Source organism: Bombus flavifrons, chromosome 4 (genome assembly GCF_040668555.2).
Source record: "Bombus flavifrons isolate JBK064 chromosome 4, iyBomFlav1_principal, whole genome shotgun sequence".
NCBI classification, from domain to species: Eukaryota; Metazoa; Arthropoda; class Insecta; order Hymenoptera; family Apidae; genus Bombus; species Bombus flavifrons.
In genome coordinates this window covers 979666-997872 of record NC_138445.1, presented here as the reverse complement: position 1 = coordinate 997872, position 18207 = coordinate 979666, and the positions used below count along the sequence as shown (strand labels likewise).

Genomic DNA, 18207 nt, shown 5'->3' with positions numbered 1-18207 from the left:
CGAATTTGATATTCAAAATTTCAATGCTAGAAAAAGTACCTCTCTTTCTCTCCCGCCTCTTCCGCACAATTTTCCTGAATGAGAATATTAAAATTTAATGTATCGTTTAACTAATAGTAAAATATATTAATAACTAATTAATGAATTAATATCCGCTGGGAATTTATCTAAGAAAATAAATACCACGCGAATACTATATTAAATGTATGTATAAGAAATATATAATAGCCAGATTACAAAAAAGGAGGATGTTTTAATATTATTCGTTCATTGGTATAAACTTCAAAACTCGTCTGTCACTTAGATAACAAAATGGGTGATACAAGGAATGTCTTTGGCTTTGAACTTGTACTATATTAAATGTAAAAATAATGAGACGCATTGTAATTAAATAGTTAATAATTGTAAATAGTGAGACGATCTCATCCTAATCTGAAAAGCTTCCATAGAATGTGTTTTATCTGTATTTTTTCAAACATGATAAAATGTTTAATAAAAATTGTAAATGCCAGTTTTTCATGCAGTGGTACGACAAAGAAAAATGATAATCTCTAAAGGGGAAAAATACACGTACTACAATCGTAATGTGTAAAACGTGTCGTTAAGAGAATTGAAATAAATTTCTGCTCGTAGTAAAACAACTTAAAACTGCATCGAATTGCAAACAATAAAAATATGATACGATCTTGATTAAATGTACAGGAGAACGATTAAAATGTTTTTCTAAATAGCTCGTGGCAAGTCCGAGCAAACGCGAGAGCAAAGTGTGCGCGGTTCTGCTAGTGTATAGCGGTCGTGCCAGGTCTGAAGAACGATTTATGTGCGATCAAGAGAATGATCCTTTACAGAGGCAACTCGTTTCTCACGCGCAATTATCAGCAAGATAATGCTTAATGACCATGTGGCACGCAGTATGTTTAACACGTACGCAATTTATAAAGGCGCAGCTGAAACCGCATAGTCGGCCAACTCCCTTTCTTCTTCCTTTATTCTCCCTTTCGTTTCGTATCATAGCTGAAAATAAAAGCACGACATTATAACAACACGATAAAAGAATATTTCCGTGAGAAACATTTTTACTGGCCTACATAAAGTATAAGGTAGATAATTAAAAGGAAAGATAATTACAAGTTCTAATCTTTCAATGTATTACGTATGTACAGTCGACCATAAACATATGCATAGGCGCGCAGCCCTTAAATCTGTGGCTTGCTGGAAAAAATACCAATGAAGCAGAGAAAAAGCGAGTATTTATAAAGTTGAGATATCAACAGTTGAAGATATTAGGTTGTCCGGAAAGTGTCTTTCTTTCGCGAACGTGTTTTTTACAACAGTGCAATTTCATACAAACGTGAAAGCTAGTCCGTGAAATGTCGCGGTGTTTATCTCAACAGAAGAAAATGGATCGTACGTAATTCGATAAAATAATATAAAACAAAAAACGTTGTGCGGCTATTAGTTCCTCATGATACGAAAGAAACTTTTCGGACAACCTAATGTGTTAGAAAATGCATGTTCCAACAATTTTTGACACCGAGGTTTCTACTGCTTCGAATTTATGTTCCCATACAGAAAGAGAGAATCGAAACTTATGCTATTCGCGTTTTATATTTATGTTGACTACTCTGGTATTTTTCGTGGAAACCTTGTTTTATGAAAAATTTCCCTTTGATATGTACAAATGTCACATTAGTCGTTTTTGGGTAGAATTGGAATCTGTCGTTTCACATTATTATTTATAAAACTATTATTATTTATTATTAATTATAAGACTGTCGTTAGAGACTATACAATTTTTTTACAGACTCGAGACTAAGTTTAATTCATTTTGGAAAAAATACGACGCTGGCATTTCTTGCGCTAAGCGACAGAGATATAAAATGGTACAGTAGAAATTAGTATGAATTTTTTTGACACAGTAAGATACGCGTTAAAGTGTGATATAATTCATTCGTTAAGGACATTGGAAGGAAATTATGAGAATAAGCAGTGATCAATTATATTGAATGGAATGCTTGCCACTGTTTTTATTCTCTTGCTGTTTTATTATGAATCTGTTAATTCGTTCTTATAACGTAAAATACAAGGTGGCACATAAATCACTTTGTTATTTAACGCGTTGACTGCCACGAAAATTTGATATATTTTTCTCCGCAAGTCACAACAGATTGAAATATGCTATGATATACAGGGTGGTTGGTAACTGGTGATACAAGCGGAAAGGGGGTGATTCTACGCGAAAAAAGAAGTCGAAAATATAGAACAAAAATTTTTCGTTTGAGGCTTTGTTTTCGAGAAAATCGACTTTGAATTTTCGGCCGGTACGCGTGCACTTTATCACGTCTCGTTATAACGGATCTCACTGTAGATCGTTGTCTCGATGGAAAAATTAAAAAAAAAAAAATTTTTATTCTATATTTTCGACTTCTTTTTTCGCGTAGGATCACCTCCTTTCCGCTTGTACCACCAATTACCAACCACCCTGTATATTACAATTTTGCAAAATATTATACTTGCGCACTTTTTCTCTGATAATATTACCTAAGCATTCTATACAATAAAGAAGAAACGCCTTCTTAATACGAGTCATCTATTAATATTCGGAAATTATGTACAAAGTCTCAACCTGAAGAAAGTCATTTTTCATTACTTTTTCATACATTTCGGAAGCTACGTTTACTATCTTCTTCTTTTCTTCGCTAAGCTTCTCGAATATCATCTTCTAACTGGTCAATTCCAATTGGTTTATCGTCATACGCTTTACGTTTAAGGAAAGCCCGTAAGGAAAAGTCCTGTGCAGTTAAATCAGGCGACAAAAAGGGGCAGATGATATGGCTGGCAGATAATACGTGGATAACAGAAACACGAAGTCAGAGACACGAAAGGGAACCTGACGCAGCCTTAGAGTCGCAAATCTACGCATCAAACGCGTTAAATTTCTTCAAAGAAATAATTATGAACTAAAAATAGCAACAATCAAAACGGTGTAGCTTTTTATGCATTTCTAGTGTTCTCTTTGTTCTTCTTGAAAGTGCAAAATTGCACAAAACACAGATGATATAAAAAAAGCATGTAAAACATCCAAAGTATAAACAATGATACATTTTTGCCAATGTCTTTTCCAATCCTCAAAACAGTTTGGCAATTCACTTTATTGTGTACGTCTTGGTTCGTTCAACGTCCTCAGTGCTGCCTTTAATACTTTTCTATCGATCTTCTACTTTGTTAACTATATCACCAACAATATAAATTTGCATAAAAGTGTGCAATCTACTAATCAGTCTAAGCTTAACGTCGTCGCTAATGAGCCTGCAGTCGATGCGACGTTAAACGTACGTTAAAAAAGAAAAGGAAGAATCATAAAGCTGAAAGAAATTTCAGCGAACACAATAAAACAATGAGAAATGATTTGAATCGTTGCTCGATCAAAGGTAAATTCATCTTACACGAACAACCTGGACTGCAAGTTTCTCCTTGTTTCATTAACTGACCAGTAACATTAAATGATCGTGCGACACGGTACTGCCGACGCAGTCATTTACATTTTCGCTGATATATTTTTGTAGCCGCTCGATTACGATAGCGTGTGCTGAATCGTAAGGCCGGTAGCCAGTGTTCGTGTATGTAATGAAAACGTTTTCTCACGTGCACGTGATTCGTTCTCATGATTAAAACGTCGCCAGCCGTGCGTAGTATACCAGCCTCCACATAAATCATCGTAATTTTGTAATTTCGTATCGCCCGTTTGCGAGTCTAAAATACAGCCATGAAAATTATCAATTGAATAGCGGTTACAGTTTAGAAATAACACGTCATTTAAATTCAGATATATTGTACAGGAATGTCGCAACACTTGTAATACGATCGACAATACGGGCATTCTACGTTTCTTTTTTTTATTATTTAATTTGTACTTTACAATTTGTCCAGTTGAACATTTGGTAAATTTTCCTTACTTAATTGCTAAATAACATGTGGATGGCTAGCCCCAGCGGGATACCATCTTTAAGTTTGACTATTTTATTTCTTCAGTGAAGTTAGTGGGGTGTTTTCTAGAACAAAATTTCTTTTTCTATTTAATTTGTACTTTACAATTTGTCCAGCCGGACATTTGGTAAGTTTCCCTAACTTAATTGCTAAATAACATGTGGATGACTACGCCCAGCGGGTTAACATCTTCAAGTTTGACTATTTTATTTCTTCAGTGAAGTTAGTGGGGTGTTTTCTAGAACAAAATTTCTTTTTCTATTTAATTTGTACTTTACAATTTGTCTAGCCGGACATTTGGTAAATTTTCCTTACTTAATTGCTAAATAACATGTGGATGACTACTCCCAGCGGGTTAACATCTTCAAGTTTGACTATTTTATTTCTCCAGTGAAGTTAGTGGGGTGTTTTCTAGAACAAAATTTCTTTTTCTATTTAATTTGTACTTTACAATTTGTCCAGTTGAACATTTGGTAAATTTTCCTTACTTAATTGCTAAATAACATGTGGATGGCTAGCCCCAGCGGGATACCATCTTTAAGTTTGACTATTTTATTTCTTCAGTGAAGTTAGTGGGGTGTTTTCTAGAACAAAATTTCTTTTTCTATTTAATTTGTACTTTACAATTTGTCCAGTTGAACATTTGGTAAGTTTTCCTAACTTAATTGCTAAATAACATGTGGATGACTACTCCCAGCGGGTTAACATCTTCAAGTTTGACTATTTTATTCCTTCAGTGAAGTTAGTGGGGTGTTTTCTAGGACAAAATTTCTTTTTCTATTTAATTTGTACTTTACAATTTGTCCAGCTGGACATTTGGTAAATTTTCCTTATTCAATTGCTAAATAACATGTGGATGGCTACCCTCAGCGGGATACCATCTTCAAGTTTAACTATTGTATTTCTTCAGTGAAGTTAGTGGGGTGTTTTCTAGAACAAAGTCTTCTTTTCTATTTAATTTATACTTTACAATTTGTCCAGCTGGACATTTGGTAAATTTTTCTAACTTTATTGCTAAATAACATGTGGATGGCTAGCCCCAGCGGGTTACCATCTTCAAATTTGACTATTTTATTTCTTCAGTGAAGTTAGTGGGATGTTTTCTTTTTAGTCTTCTTTCTATGAGTTTGGCAATTCATTTTATTGTGTGCCTCTTAGTTCGTTCTTAGTTTTATGTCTTCAGCGTTTTGAAGCAGTTGTTCTTTCGTAGCTTTTTCTATCCTGAGAATTATAAGAAATTGCATGATGTCATATCTGGTGATCGAGAAATCAGAACTGTATTATTTTTCGCCAAAAAGTTCCTAACGAGCTATGATCACACGATAAAATCACAAGATCACAGAAATGCAACATAATAGACAAGCAAATCTGGAGTTATCGACCGATCTCAATAAAGAAACTGATGTATGTAATAAACAAGCAAGACAAGCAAGTGAATCAACGTTTTCCCAATCGGCTCTTTCTATACCAGGAAATTACAAAATTACTCTTATGTTATCGTTGCCATTTAACAAGCAATTTAAATCTTATTATATTCGACTAAACAATTAGCTAAACTATCGGTCACTGTTGTTATCTGTTAATACCGTGGTCGGTTAAAGTTGTAGCCGATCGAGTCTGGCGTCAGTAAATCGTCGTCGGTAAAAAGAATGTCGGTAAAATCCACGTCGGTGATTTCAATGGGTAATTAACATCTACTTTACTATTGCACGCTGTATAAAAGGAACAAAATTAAATACTGTGAGGATCTGCGGAACGTACTGGACGTTTAATATTCATTCAGCAAATACCTCTACGAGGCTTGGCTCCTTCGTTGCAACCAAACATAAAAGAGTATAGCGCAGCGCGTCAATTATGGTTTACAAGTTAAGAGCAATAGCCGTATTTAAAGCTGTTTTGCCAAGATGTACCGTGATTGAATACCATGCGTGGTCGCTAGAGAGCGGTTGCACGTAGAATGTTCACCTGCCCGTGATAGAAGATCGATATTCCTACTTGAATAAACTCAATTTTCTACGGTGCTTATAATCTGCGCGATGTAATCACGGGGAACCGCCGGCCGGCAAAACGATTCATCATACACACATTGAAGAGACGTTGCTCGTATGTGCGCGCCAAGAGTTTGAATGTGTGCCGGCTAGTAATAGCTGCCGTGATCGAAGTAGCTATAATTGCAAAGTAGTAGGAAAAGAAAATGGTAAGACAGCAGAGAGAAGAAGATGGGTAAAATTATATCAATCGGTGATATTAGGATATGCAGTATGTGATGTTTAAACGGATACGTTCAAATATCTGGAAAAATTCGAATGATACACCAGCACACAAAAAAGTTGGGACACTAGCTCATTTTTGACAAGACATATTTTGATTGTGAAATTATAGTGAGATAAAATTGGAATTATTTGATTCTTGGTAATCAGCATAATAGTAAAATAGTATATTATAATTCTGACTCTGAAGATAAAGCGATCAAGGTTTCTTGTCAATTTCTCAATTTCGTTATAGAAGTACACCCATTAGTGTTTAATTTTCGGAAAACAGATGACTCTCCTTCGTGAGTTTATTTATTACAGCAAAACAACATAGGCAACAGGAAATTCCAAGCTAAATTTAAAAAGTAGCGTTGGTAACATCATTATCTTCTTTTTTCCTTTTGCTTTTCGATTTATGAAGTTGATCACTGCGGCTTCTGAATGATCGTCTGATAGTAAAACAGGCGTCTGTAATTGCCATATCTCATAGAACTATTTTGTCACTTGACAAACTCTTTACCTTCAGATTCTCCAATTTTTAATTTGTAGAACAGATTGAGAAGAACGTTTTAAACAGCCAAACAGCCTCCTAACGTTAAACAGCAAACGTATACGCTATTATATACAGTAAATACTGAAATCAATCATTGCTGTGTTCTTTTATATGCAATACAGATTTGTATTCTGATGATTTCATAGAAAAATATCAAATGCTGTTTCCAATTATTAATTTATCATCAGTTGGTGCAGCTTGGTTATATACTGTTACTACAAATCGACCAAAATTTCCCTAGAGACGCTTACGAAGTGTAGTGTATACATATGGACAAGCAAACACACAAACTGTCCTTGGAAAGAAGACTAAAAAGAGAACACCCCACTGACCTCACTAAAGAAATAAAATACTCAAACTCGAAGACGGTATCCCGCTGGGGGTAGCCATCCACATGTTATTTAGCAATTAAGTTAGAAAAATTTACCAAATGTCCAGCTGGACAAATTGTAAAGTACAAATTAAATAATAAAAAGAAATAAAAACTGTTCTTACGTAAGAAATTACTATATAGATTGTCAATTATGTCAATGAAAGGAATAATTCTAAATACCCATGGAATGCTCAAAAACCTTCTTTTCTTAATCTCAATACACATAATACTAAATAATAATGTAGGATTGATAGTTTGCTAATTCATACTTACTGTATTTACTTTACCAGTCTCAATTGCACCGGGAATTTTTTAATTATCTGTTCAATTATATACCGAATATTAATATTATATTAATTTTTTTATATTAATTACATAACTTCCTACGAATTTGCAAATTTGAAAGGTGCAAATGTGTCGATATTAAACGAGTCATTATCACGATACATTTAAGATATTAAGAACTAATTCTGTCTCATGTAACATGTCCTCTTGCGCATTCCTTTTCATAAAATTATATCCACGTATAAAATATTTAAATGCAACGTGTCATGTTTATAAATTAAGAAATGTATAAGTACCTTTCTGATTTTTAACCGAAGGAATGTCGCTCGTTAAGCGCAACCTGCTGCTTTATAAAGACAGACGTTCGTTTGATGTTCAGGAATGCGTCACGTATATGTAGAATATTCAAATACTGAAACATTGTTTATGCGACGTGCAGGACGCAAAAGAATTCGATGCTTATGAATACAATAGCGGCGAGTACATGGTTTTCATCAAGTTTTCCTGCTGCATCCTGTCTGAAACTATGCATACATATATCGCACACATTGTACAAATGAAAAGTTGACATTACCTTAAATGGTGCATTCACAGTGCAATACGGTTTTTAAACTCTTATTCTATTTTTACAAACACAATTACACCTATGTATATATAATACGTACATGTACTGTGAAACACAGATCGGGAGAGAGGCAATCAAAATTATGAAATATACAGAAGAAGAAAATTTTGATAACATGATGGAAAAATAATTAATTTAAAATATATGATACTTGAAGTTTAATTTTGTGGAATTTGCTGCGTTGCTCGTTTGCTGGGACAATGACGTAAATCAAAATTTGTAGTTGTTTGAGTTATTGGTAAATTTATTGAGAAAAGACAGTTGGTAGAAAAAATTATAAGCAAACTTCAAAAATTCAGCGTGTCAGAGAGTTGTACTGTCATTGTAATGCTATTGTCTTGCTACGAAACTGCAAACAGCCCGGAACTTTCAAACTTGTCTTCCCTAAAATCGTGACTTTTTAATTACGTTACTGTTCCAGCAAATGTTCGATAGATACGTAATTCCTTGTTTTTTTATATGATATTCTACAAAATTGATGTTTCTACAAAATATCTTCTAAACTAATCAATATTGATCAGTTTTGGATAATGTTACCTTGATTTTTTTTTTTTTTTTTTTTTTTTGACGGGAGGATAAAGAGGTTGCCATTTAAAAATAAAAATAAATAGTGTAACTGTCTCAAATGCATATGCATTTTTGCATTTTCGAAGAGTTAGAAAATATTATCGCGAAGATGTAGTTCACTTCGATCCATTCATCTTTCTCCACATACTTATCGCTCTGTAACAAATTCAAGTTACCAAGACGCGATAAATTGTGATATAGTAAGTGAAAAATCTCTTTCAGGAATTGAACATTTCCTCGTAAATATCGTAGAATGAATAAAAAATAGAAGACTTATCGTTAACGGGAAAGACTTACTTGAAGATGGTATCCCGCTGGGGGTAGCCACCCACATGTTATTTAGCAATAAAGTTAGAAAAATTTACCAAATGTCCAACTGGACAAATTGTAAAGTACAAATTAAATAGAAAAGAAGACTTTTGTTCTAGAAAACACCCCACTAACTTCACTGAAGAAATAAAATAGTCAAACTTGAAGATGTTAAACCGCTGGGACTAGTCATCCACATGTTATTTAGCAATTGAGTAATGAAAATTTACCAAATGTCCAGCTGGACAAATTGTAAAGTACAAATTAAATAGAAAAAAAGACCTTTGTTCGAGAAAATACCCTACAGATCCGACTGAAGAAATAAAACAGTCAAACTCGAAGATGTTAAACCGCTGGGAGTAGTCATCCACATGTTATTTAGCAATTGAGTAATGAAAATTTACCAAAATACCCTACAGATCCGACTGAAGAAATAAAACAGTCAAACTCGAAGATGGTATCCCGCTGGGGGTAGCCATCCACATGTTATTTAGCAACAAAGTTAGAAAAATTTATCAAATGTCCAGCTGGACAAATTGTAAACTACAAATTAAATAATAAAAAAAAAAAAGAATGGGAAAGACGCTGGCTAGTAAATCCGCGAACACGCCGTATAGTGCACTACATAACAAAGATTGACATACAAATATAGGAAGGTGAAGCTGGAATGCACAGGGCATATAAAGAGGTGTGTGTGCTTCGTTCAGATTTGAAGCATAGCACTCGTGCGATTTTCAGGGGTATTGTTGGCGAAATGGGCCGACTAAGATGCGCGTCCGTGAACACTTTCACACGTACGAGCGGCTTGCGCCTGTGGATGCGCAAAACTGTGAAAGGTTCGTACCACACGAAACACTTGAGGCCGATGTCAAGGGGTCCCTGGAACAATATAACGACACTGCGTGAAGGCAACCACCCTCTGCCTGCTTCTCAATACTTCGATGCAAATGCTTCGCTCCGGACCCACTTTCTACCAACACGTGCTCCCTTTCAACCCTTCAAGATTTTCGATTTATCGCACCAGCGAACTCTTCAAAGTCGAAAAAATTCCAGGTCGAGGCTGAACTCTAAAATTTATGCGAAAGCGAGTTGATAGTCGCCCTATGTTCTACTTATCGCTACCATCGATCGAACTCCGACGACTGTCATCGATCGACCTCGAACTGCAGTCGAAACTCGGCAACTCGAACCCCGAGGGAAGAGTCTAAAGTCTTTGAATTCTAAAAGAATTTTGGCTTATCGAAATTTCCGGGTAAAAGAGCTTCGACAAACGAAAATTCACCGTACAGAAGCTTGGCACGAAGGCGTAATTACAACCACGTTCTCAGAGAGTGTAATTATTTTAAGCTTCCTCTTAGAACTCGTTCTATTCAACGTGCATAAATGCAAAAGTTAAAGACGCGACAGATAATGGCAATTATGCGTTCGACTGACGAAAAACGATTAGCTTCCATGAATAGATACAATGGTCGAAGGGCGAAGAGGTAGGGACATGGTTTGCGTTGTCTTATGTTGCTTGAAACGATCCTAACAGTTGAAAGAAGCGAGATAATATCGAATAATTGGCTTCTCTTGCATATTGTCACACATAGTGTAGCTATAGTCATACTTCGAGTTGTAGACAGAAGCAGCGATAGAAGTTCGACTCATAACGATAAACTTCGACTTGCAGAGTCTAAATTCGTGTTATAGAAATAAAATAAAGTACCTGGACAGGTGGCGAATAATTCGAGTTTAAGTAAGTTTTATTTCGACTTCTAAAGGTTTTCGCAGCGGATCGGAAGAGAACGAACAAAAGTTTTTTTTTTTATTATTTAATTTGTACTTTACAATTTGTCCAGCTGGACATTTGGTAAATTTTCATTACTCAATTGCTAAATAACATGTGGATGGCTACCCCCAGCGGGATACCATCTTCGAGTTTGACTATTTTATTTCTTCAGTCAGGTTTGTGGGGTGTTTTCTCGAACAAAATTTTTTTCTATTTAATTTGTACTTTACAATTTGTCCAGCTGGACATTTGGTAAATTTTCCTTATTCAATTGCTAAATAACATGTGGATGACTACCCCCAGCGGGATACCATCTTCGAGTTTGACTATTTTATTTCTTCAGTGAAGTTAGTGGGGTGTTTTCTAGAACAATTTTTTTTCTATTTAATTTGTACTTTACAATTTGTCCAGTTGGACATCTGGTAAATTTTCCTTACTTAATTGCTAAATAACATGAGGATGGCTACTCCCAGCGGGATACCATCTTCGAGTTTGACTATTTTATTTCTTCAGTCATGTCTGTGGGTGTTTTCTTTTTAGTCTTCTTTCTATCAGAGTTGCTCGAACAAAAGTGTAATCTTATAGAGATATTCGAGTTATAGTTCGACTGTACTACCATCAATTGACTTCGGAACCTCGGCTAAAGGTCTGAGACATATTTAGCATATTTTTGAAGAGTTGTTGTTTCTTTAAGTTACACTGCATTCGGTAAATTCTACCGAATTTCTCCTGTACTTAGATTGTCGTAAACCTTTATACAGTCTCGGTTATTCGAGTCTTCTTTAACACAAGTTTCGTATTATTCCAAGTACTACGAACTTTATTACAACTTCACTTTCTTCGAAATTTTAACACGAAAAGTAGGAAACTGTAAATAGCCAGGTATTGTGGAAGCAGTTAATCAAACTTTTAACAGATTCAATAAAGAAATTAACTCGATTATTAATACTACGTTACGTTATCAAAATGTTTCCTATAATTTTATTGTACGATTTATAAATGTTGAAGTTGAGGTTGACTGATTGGAGAACGAGTGGATGAATTTGTAATAGAGAAGTATATTGAAATAATTAAAGGTATAACTATAAGTTTATGCTGATTCAGATCCTTACACTCTTAGTGTTACTAATGTGTTAGACAATAGAATTATAGGAAGCAGGTTCATATACATGGTGGTTGGTAACTGGTGGTACAAGCGGAAAGGGGGTGATTCTACGCGAAAAAAGAAGTCGAAAATATAGAACAAAAATTTTTCGTTTGAGGCTTTGTTTTTGAGAAAATCGACTTTGAATTTTCGCTCGGTACGCGTGCACTTTATCACGTCTCGTTATAACGGATCTCACTGTAGATCGTTGTCTCGATAGAAAAATTTAAAAAAAAAAAAAATTTTTATTCTATATTTTCGACTTCTTTTTTAGCGTAGAATCACCCCCTTTCCGCTTGTACCACCAGTTACCAACCACCCTGTATTTATAGCAAAAGGACATTACCAAAAAAGTTAAGCTTAGAGCTTTGGCTAGAGGCTACAGGGAACATAAATAGAAATCTGTTTATTAGTTCCTTTGTTCCTAGACCTTGCAACCTAAAACATAATGTATATTCAAGTGTACAATAATATGCACCGCTCCTTATTTAGAATATTTCTTCGTAATAGCAGTCTCCAGGTCACGAATATACATAAATGAAGTTGTAGAGTTTTTCTTGAAGTATTTACTTCAACAATGAACACTGGTAGACCTTTCCGTATTATCCGAGTTTTCACGTCGGATAATCGAGGCTCTGCTCTACCGAATAAATTAAATTTCGGCAAACGTAAACGCGGAATGTTCGCAACATTAAATCCCTCTACTTGCAAACTGCACTTCAGATCTTTCTTTGGTAACTTTCAAACACCTAACTTGCTTCTCGCGTTGAGCATTACGTCGCCTTCTGACGAAATATCTGCAACCTGTGTGTGCTAAAACGAGTATAAAATACAGTTCTACAGGGACTGCAGAAGTTGCTCGTTGTTAATGAACCAAATTATACGAATGTAATTCAACCTTATTTGGGTTAGGCTCTATACAATTTCGCATTTTTACACGTTCGTTTATCAAAGTAACAAAACTTTGCGTTCACTTTCGTCTTCTAAACAATTCTACCAAATATCCAAACTGGACAAATTGTGAATGTAAAGAATTAAATAAAAAAGAAAAAAAAATTCTACCAAATGTCCAAACTGGACAAAATGTGAATGTAAAGAATTAAATAAAAAAAAAAAATTCTACCAAATGTCCAAACTGGACAAATTGTGAATGTAAAGAATTAAATAAAAAAAGAAAAAATTCTACCAAATGTCCAAACTGGACAAATTGTGAATGTAAAGATTAAAATAAAAAAAAAAACTCATCTTTACGATTATACTTTTTACGGTATACTTTTCACTGTTAATTTCGAGAGTTTCTCGATTCACATCGTAGCAGTTTGTGACAATATTAAAACCTACCGGCAAATTGACAAGTAATTGCGATTGGTGTGTCTCAGCAGCATCCGTGAAATTTTAAGTAAAATAAAAATCATCCTCGTCATATTTTCCACCAAGAAGAAGGGAAAAACGCGCTGACAAATTGTAAATTGACTCGCTGCTGTTAAACTGCATTTACCGATGAACTGTTTGCTTGAACAATTAGTTGGCCGTCGTTGTTTCGTGGACAAATGCATCTCAAAGGAGCAAACGTTTTCCACGAGAAAAATGCCTCTGCTTTGTCATTTTTAAAGAGTTCTATTATTTTTCCCACAGTCCGTGTACATCGCAATGAATCCAAGTTTCGATCGTAGTTGGTTCCTTAAAAAAAAAAGTCACGAAACAAAGTTTCCAACATTCGCGGGTCACAATATCGAGATAATATGTTTTTAAAGGATCCTTGAGCCGCTTTCCTTTCTTCAGGCATAATCAAGCGGCAATAATGCCCATCAGACAATAATCGGTCGGCTTACCGTCGCGGTTAGTAGCTAAATCGGAAAAGTTTCCGCCGTCCTTACGTCAGACGAAGAACGACGAATCTTTCCTCGCTGGAACTGTCGGCAACTAGGATTAGTTTTAAAGTAAGAGCATGCTCTCGTCTTTTCATCCTTCTTTCTTCGTTCCGCAAGCCTTTCATCGACAGATATACTCACGATGCCTTGATAAACTTCTTACAGTCGCCAACTTCTTTTTTGTTTCCGCGAGTCCGTTCTTCTATGAGATAGGAGGGTCGAACGATTTTTTCGCTAAATTCCGACTTTCTTTAAACTTCCAAGTAATCTAACTTGAAATAAGTTGTAAGTCTTATAAACTGGATATACATGGGGCCACGAAAGTATTTCAACGTTGCTGGAAACTTTTCTTGTGTACAGTGTGTATGATAATTAGCGGGACCCATTTCAGGAGCGACAGGAGACCCAAAAAGTTCATGCGTTCTATCTGACCTTGTTTCAAAGTTGTAGCCATTTTCGTGTTTCAACGATCCGCGACTGCTTACCTTTTGTCCTGAAAGGTGTACCGTAGTATGTGTGGATAATGTGTGTAATATATGTGCAAGCCATTGTAGAAGTGGACAGGAGGCACAAAAGCAACGAGAAAGGTTCATACTCGCGTATATCCTATTCGACTTTGTTTAAAAGTTACGAGCATTTTTTTTCTGATTCGCCAATCCAATTTCAGCAACTGCTGGGCTTCATAAAAGAAATGGCCACCCACGATCTGTATGAAAGCTTGCACTCATCGCATCAAAAAATTTCGCAATGTTTCAAAAATTCCAGATATTTGTTGAATCTGTTGGCAACCTTGTTGTATACGTGCACGAAGTACTTCAACGCTGGTACAATTGCTTTCAGGTGGGCCTAAAATAAAAATCTAATGGATTTAAATGTGAGGAGGTCCTGCACGACGTATCCTATTAGGAGGAAATAGTAAAGGTAAGCAGTTGGACTATCGAAGCACAAAGATGACTATAGCTTTGAAACAAGGTCCAATGAGATGTATGTTCGTATGAACTTTTCTCATTGTTTTTGTGCCACACTTGTCCTCTCCCAAAGTGAATCCTACACATTACGACACAGCTTTTATTAACAAGCCATTTAGATATTTAGCGAGTCTACTTTTTTTTTATTATTATTATTATTTAATTTGTACCTTACAATTTGTCCAGTTGGACATTTGGCAAATTTAGTCTCCACGTGTAGCACTAATTCTATGTTTAAGATTACTATTCGTGTTGTATACTAATCTCCCACCAAGCGTATATTTACAATAAACGTCTTGCGACAACGTGTTAAACGTAGCGTCAGCTTCGGATACTCACAGTTGATTAAGCTTCAATACATCAACAGGTACTCGATTCTTTTTGGGAAAAAAGGGATAGCGTGTAAGGTGAAAGAGAAAGATCGATAAAAAGGCACACCTATATAACCGGAAAGAGTTACATCCTTCTATCTAGAGACACCTTGGGTCTTCAGATAATAAGGTACTTTGGTATGCCATAGAGCTGGTTCTGAAAGTGGATCGACCCTTTCAAGAGTAATCTCATAAATACGAAGTTTTACGTATCCGTTCGAGTGCTTTATAAAACAAAAAGGAGAAGGAAACACAAAAATAAAAAGAAATTGGACAGCAAAATATGTATTGTATCGATTCAGTTGCAAATGCCTTTTCCATACGCTATGTGTTTATGGTCAACTGTTTGAAATTCAGATTTTCTCCCCTCTAAACAAGAGAACTCGCTACGTAATTAATAACTCGTCTCTGTATCGGTATTTTGTAAGATAAATTTTACAATTTTAAAACAATCTTATAAAACAACAAAAATAAAGAAAGTAGCTGGACGTGAAAATCGATCTAGTTGCAAATATCTTTTCCACGTTCGTGTTGCTCGAATTTAACGTTCTTTTCGTCCTGGTCAAAGAAACTTACTTCTAACTTTGATAAAACTTTTATAATTGTTAATTGAAGATTTGGAATCTTCAATTATCAAGGATCTATATATTTCGTACTATAATAAAAATCTGACAAGTAGTAGAGATCAATCCTTTTTTTAATCGCTCATTTAAATAATTAATTTAATTTAATTTAATTTAATTTCGTATCTGTATCATTAAATTTTTCCTTGTATTTGTTATTATTTGCTTTCTAGCGAAGGTGTCTACACTTTCTAATTAATTCATCCAAAACTCTCTTATCGAGGTTTAGATAAAAAATTTAAAAATACATAATTGTCAGTTCGCTACTTGTCTATAAATCTTGAACACCAGACCTGTGACACAAATCGCGTTAGCGATGATCGCTGACAATTAGTCCTGTAGCTTTCACAGCCTAAATTCTCACGATTCACGCGCTTACGCTTCGCACTGATACATTTAACGCTATTTCCCCTAACTCTGAAGCTTCCTGGAAAGAGCCGTGTCTAGAAAGAAAAGAATTCCGACGTTTCGCCAGCTTTGCAGCTGGCTTCGTCAGTGTGTCGCACTGATACAAGGTGTACGCGTTGAAAAGCACTCTTCCCAGACTTTCTTCTTTAAAACAGTGTTCCCAGACTTCCTTTCGTGGAACAGTGTTTTTTTCACACCAGTATCACTGTGACACCCTGATAAAGTCAACCGCGATACTGTCGGGATTCTTTTCCTTCTGAACACGTCCGTTTCCCGGAAGCCTCAAACAGTGTTACACGAGACAGTGTTAAACATAGCGTTGCTGAGTGTGAATAGCGAAATTTCTGGGAGTGTCGAGTGCGTTCGTGTGCCGCATCGTTGAATGCGCATATTTGTGTGTGCAGCTTTAAGTATTAACGACCTAGTATATGGGCGACGTAGACCTTGAATATTATTCTGAAATATGATGCCAAATGCTGTTCGCCTCAGGTTACACCATAGCTTGCTGCAACGTTCGCGAATTACGATTTCGCACAAGCTGACACCACAATTCCGTACCTGCGTGTTGCGACTGGAACTAAATAAAAAAAAACAAGGACCGCCATGGCAGGAACGGTGAACGTGTTGTATAGAGAATGAAAAATTATTCGAGTCAGCTTGACTATTTCCTTTTCTCTAACATTCTAAAATGAATACAATCGCGCTGTTCTTCAGTGAAATTTCCTATGGTTTCGTACAAAAGTTTTAATTCGAATACGCAATACTATTACCTTTTTCAACTTTTCTCGTCAGTAGCATGATGATTGTTATTGGTTACATTATCCCATTGTTTCGTATAAAAATTTTAACTAGTGCATGCAAAACCACTACATTTTTCAACTTTTCTTCTCAGCAGTATGATGCGTGTTATTAGTTACGTTGCTTGCTGGCCTGTGCGTGTTTTGAATTGAGTTTTTATGGTTTTTGTATGAAGATTTTGCCTTTCTTTTTTCATTAAAAATATGTTTATTCCTTAACAAATCTCGCAATCATTGCAAGATGTACACTGCGTACTTAAATATTGCTTTCATCGAACTTCGTTGTTTGTAATTTAATATAATTGATATACAGGGTGGTTGGTAACTGGAGCTACAAGCGGAAAGGGGGTGATTCTACGCGAAAAAAGAAGTCGAAAATACAGAATAAAAATTTTTTTTTTTTAATTTTTCCATCGAGACAACGATCTACAGTGAGATCCGTTATAACGAGACATGATAAAGTGCACGCGTACCGACCGAAAATTCAAAGTCGATTTTCTCGAAAACAAAGCCTCAAACGAAAAATGTTTATTCTATATTTTCAACTTCTTTTTTCGCGTAGAATCACCCCCTTTCCGCTTGTACCACCAGTTATCAACCACCCTGTATAATGAATATTGTAATGAATTTTCTTAATATATTCTTATTTGAAAATAAATTGCCCATATTTTGAATAACTTGTCGTTGCCTATTTCATATATGAAACATTATAATATAAAAGCACTGTAATTTGATTCTGTATGCAAAAACAGTTGCAGATTGCAGTTCCTTCGACAGTACGATTTCTCTGCGTGTCCTATAATGCCTTTAAAATAAAACCGAGAATCCTCTGCAGTAAGATTGGATTTTCTCGTCCATTAGAAGCAACGTGAAGAGAAGTAACAAAACTTAAATTTGTTTCAGGAGATTTCAACAAGAAGTAAATACGAGACTATTTACATATCAATATAGTTTTTATACTGTACATATCCATTTCGATGTAAAGAAGCGAATTGACTGAAGATTTACAATTTTTTGCGAAATAAAACCTGTTTCATCGTTTAAGGCTCTTACGTCGTCTAAAATACAAGAAACAGCTGCATTTACAGATACGCGTAGATTTTTATTTCACTATCTTTGAACATAGTAGGAAACATGAGTTTGCCAGCGATTTGTATGTTAACGAACGGACCACGGATGTCGATGCAAAATGCAAATGGAAAAATGAAATGTAGATACGAATCGATTATGCGATTAAAGTATAATCTAAAGAATAGATAGATTTGTATTGTATTCTTTATTGCAATATAGATTATCATCTATT

General features: G+C 35.2%; 2 protein-coding genes across 9 annotated transcripts in view; one reads left to right on the top strand and one right to left on the bottom strand.

Moving 5' to 3' along the window:
* twin (CCR4-NOT transcription complex subunit 6-like twin) overlaps positions 1–18207 on the top strand; it is a 196169-nt gene that overhangs the window by 135219 nt on the left and 42743 nt on the right. Inside the window, exon 1 of one of the 8 annotated variants that reach the window (XM_069111724.1) lies at positions 14601–14658. The exons of the other annotated variants lie outside the window; for them this stretch is intronic. The gene's annotated coding sequence lies outside the window, so the exon portion shown is untranslated. Of the gene's footprint in view, positions 1–14600; positions 14659–18207 lie in introns of those variants that run through there. 8 annotated transcript variants of the gene reach the window in all.
* Positions 1–18207, bottom strand: part of LOC138179192 (small ribosomal subunit protein uS3m-like) — a 270513-nt gene that overhangs the window by 232954 nt on the left and 19352 nt on the right. The gene's annotated exons all lie outside the window — the stretch shown is intronic.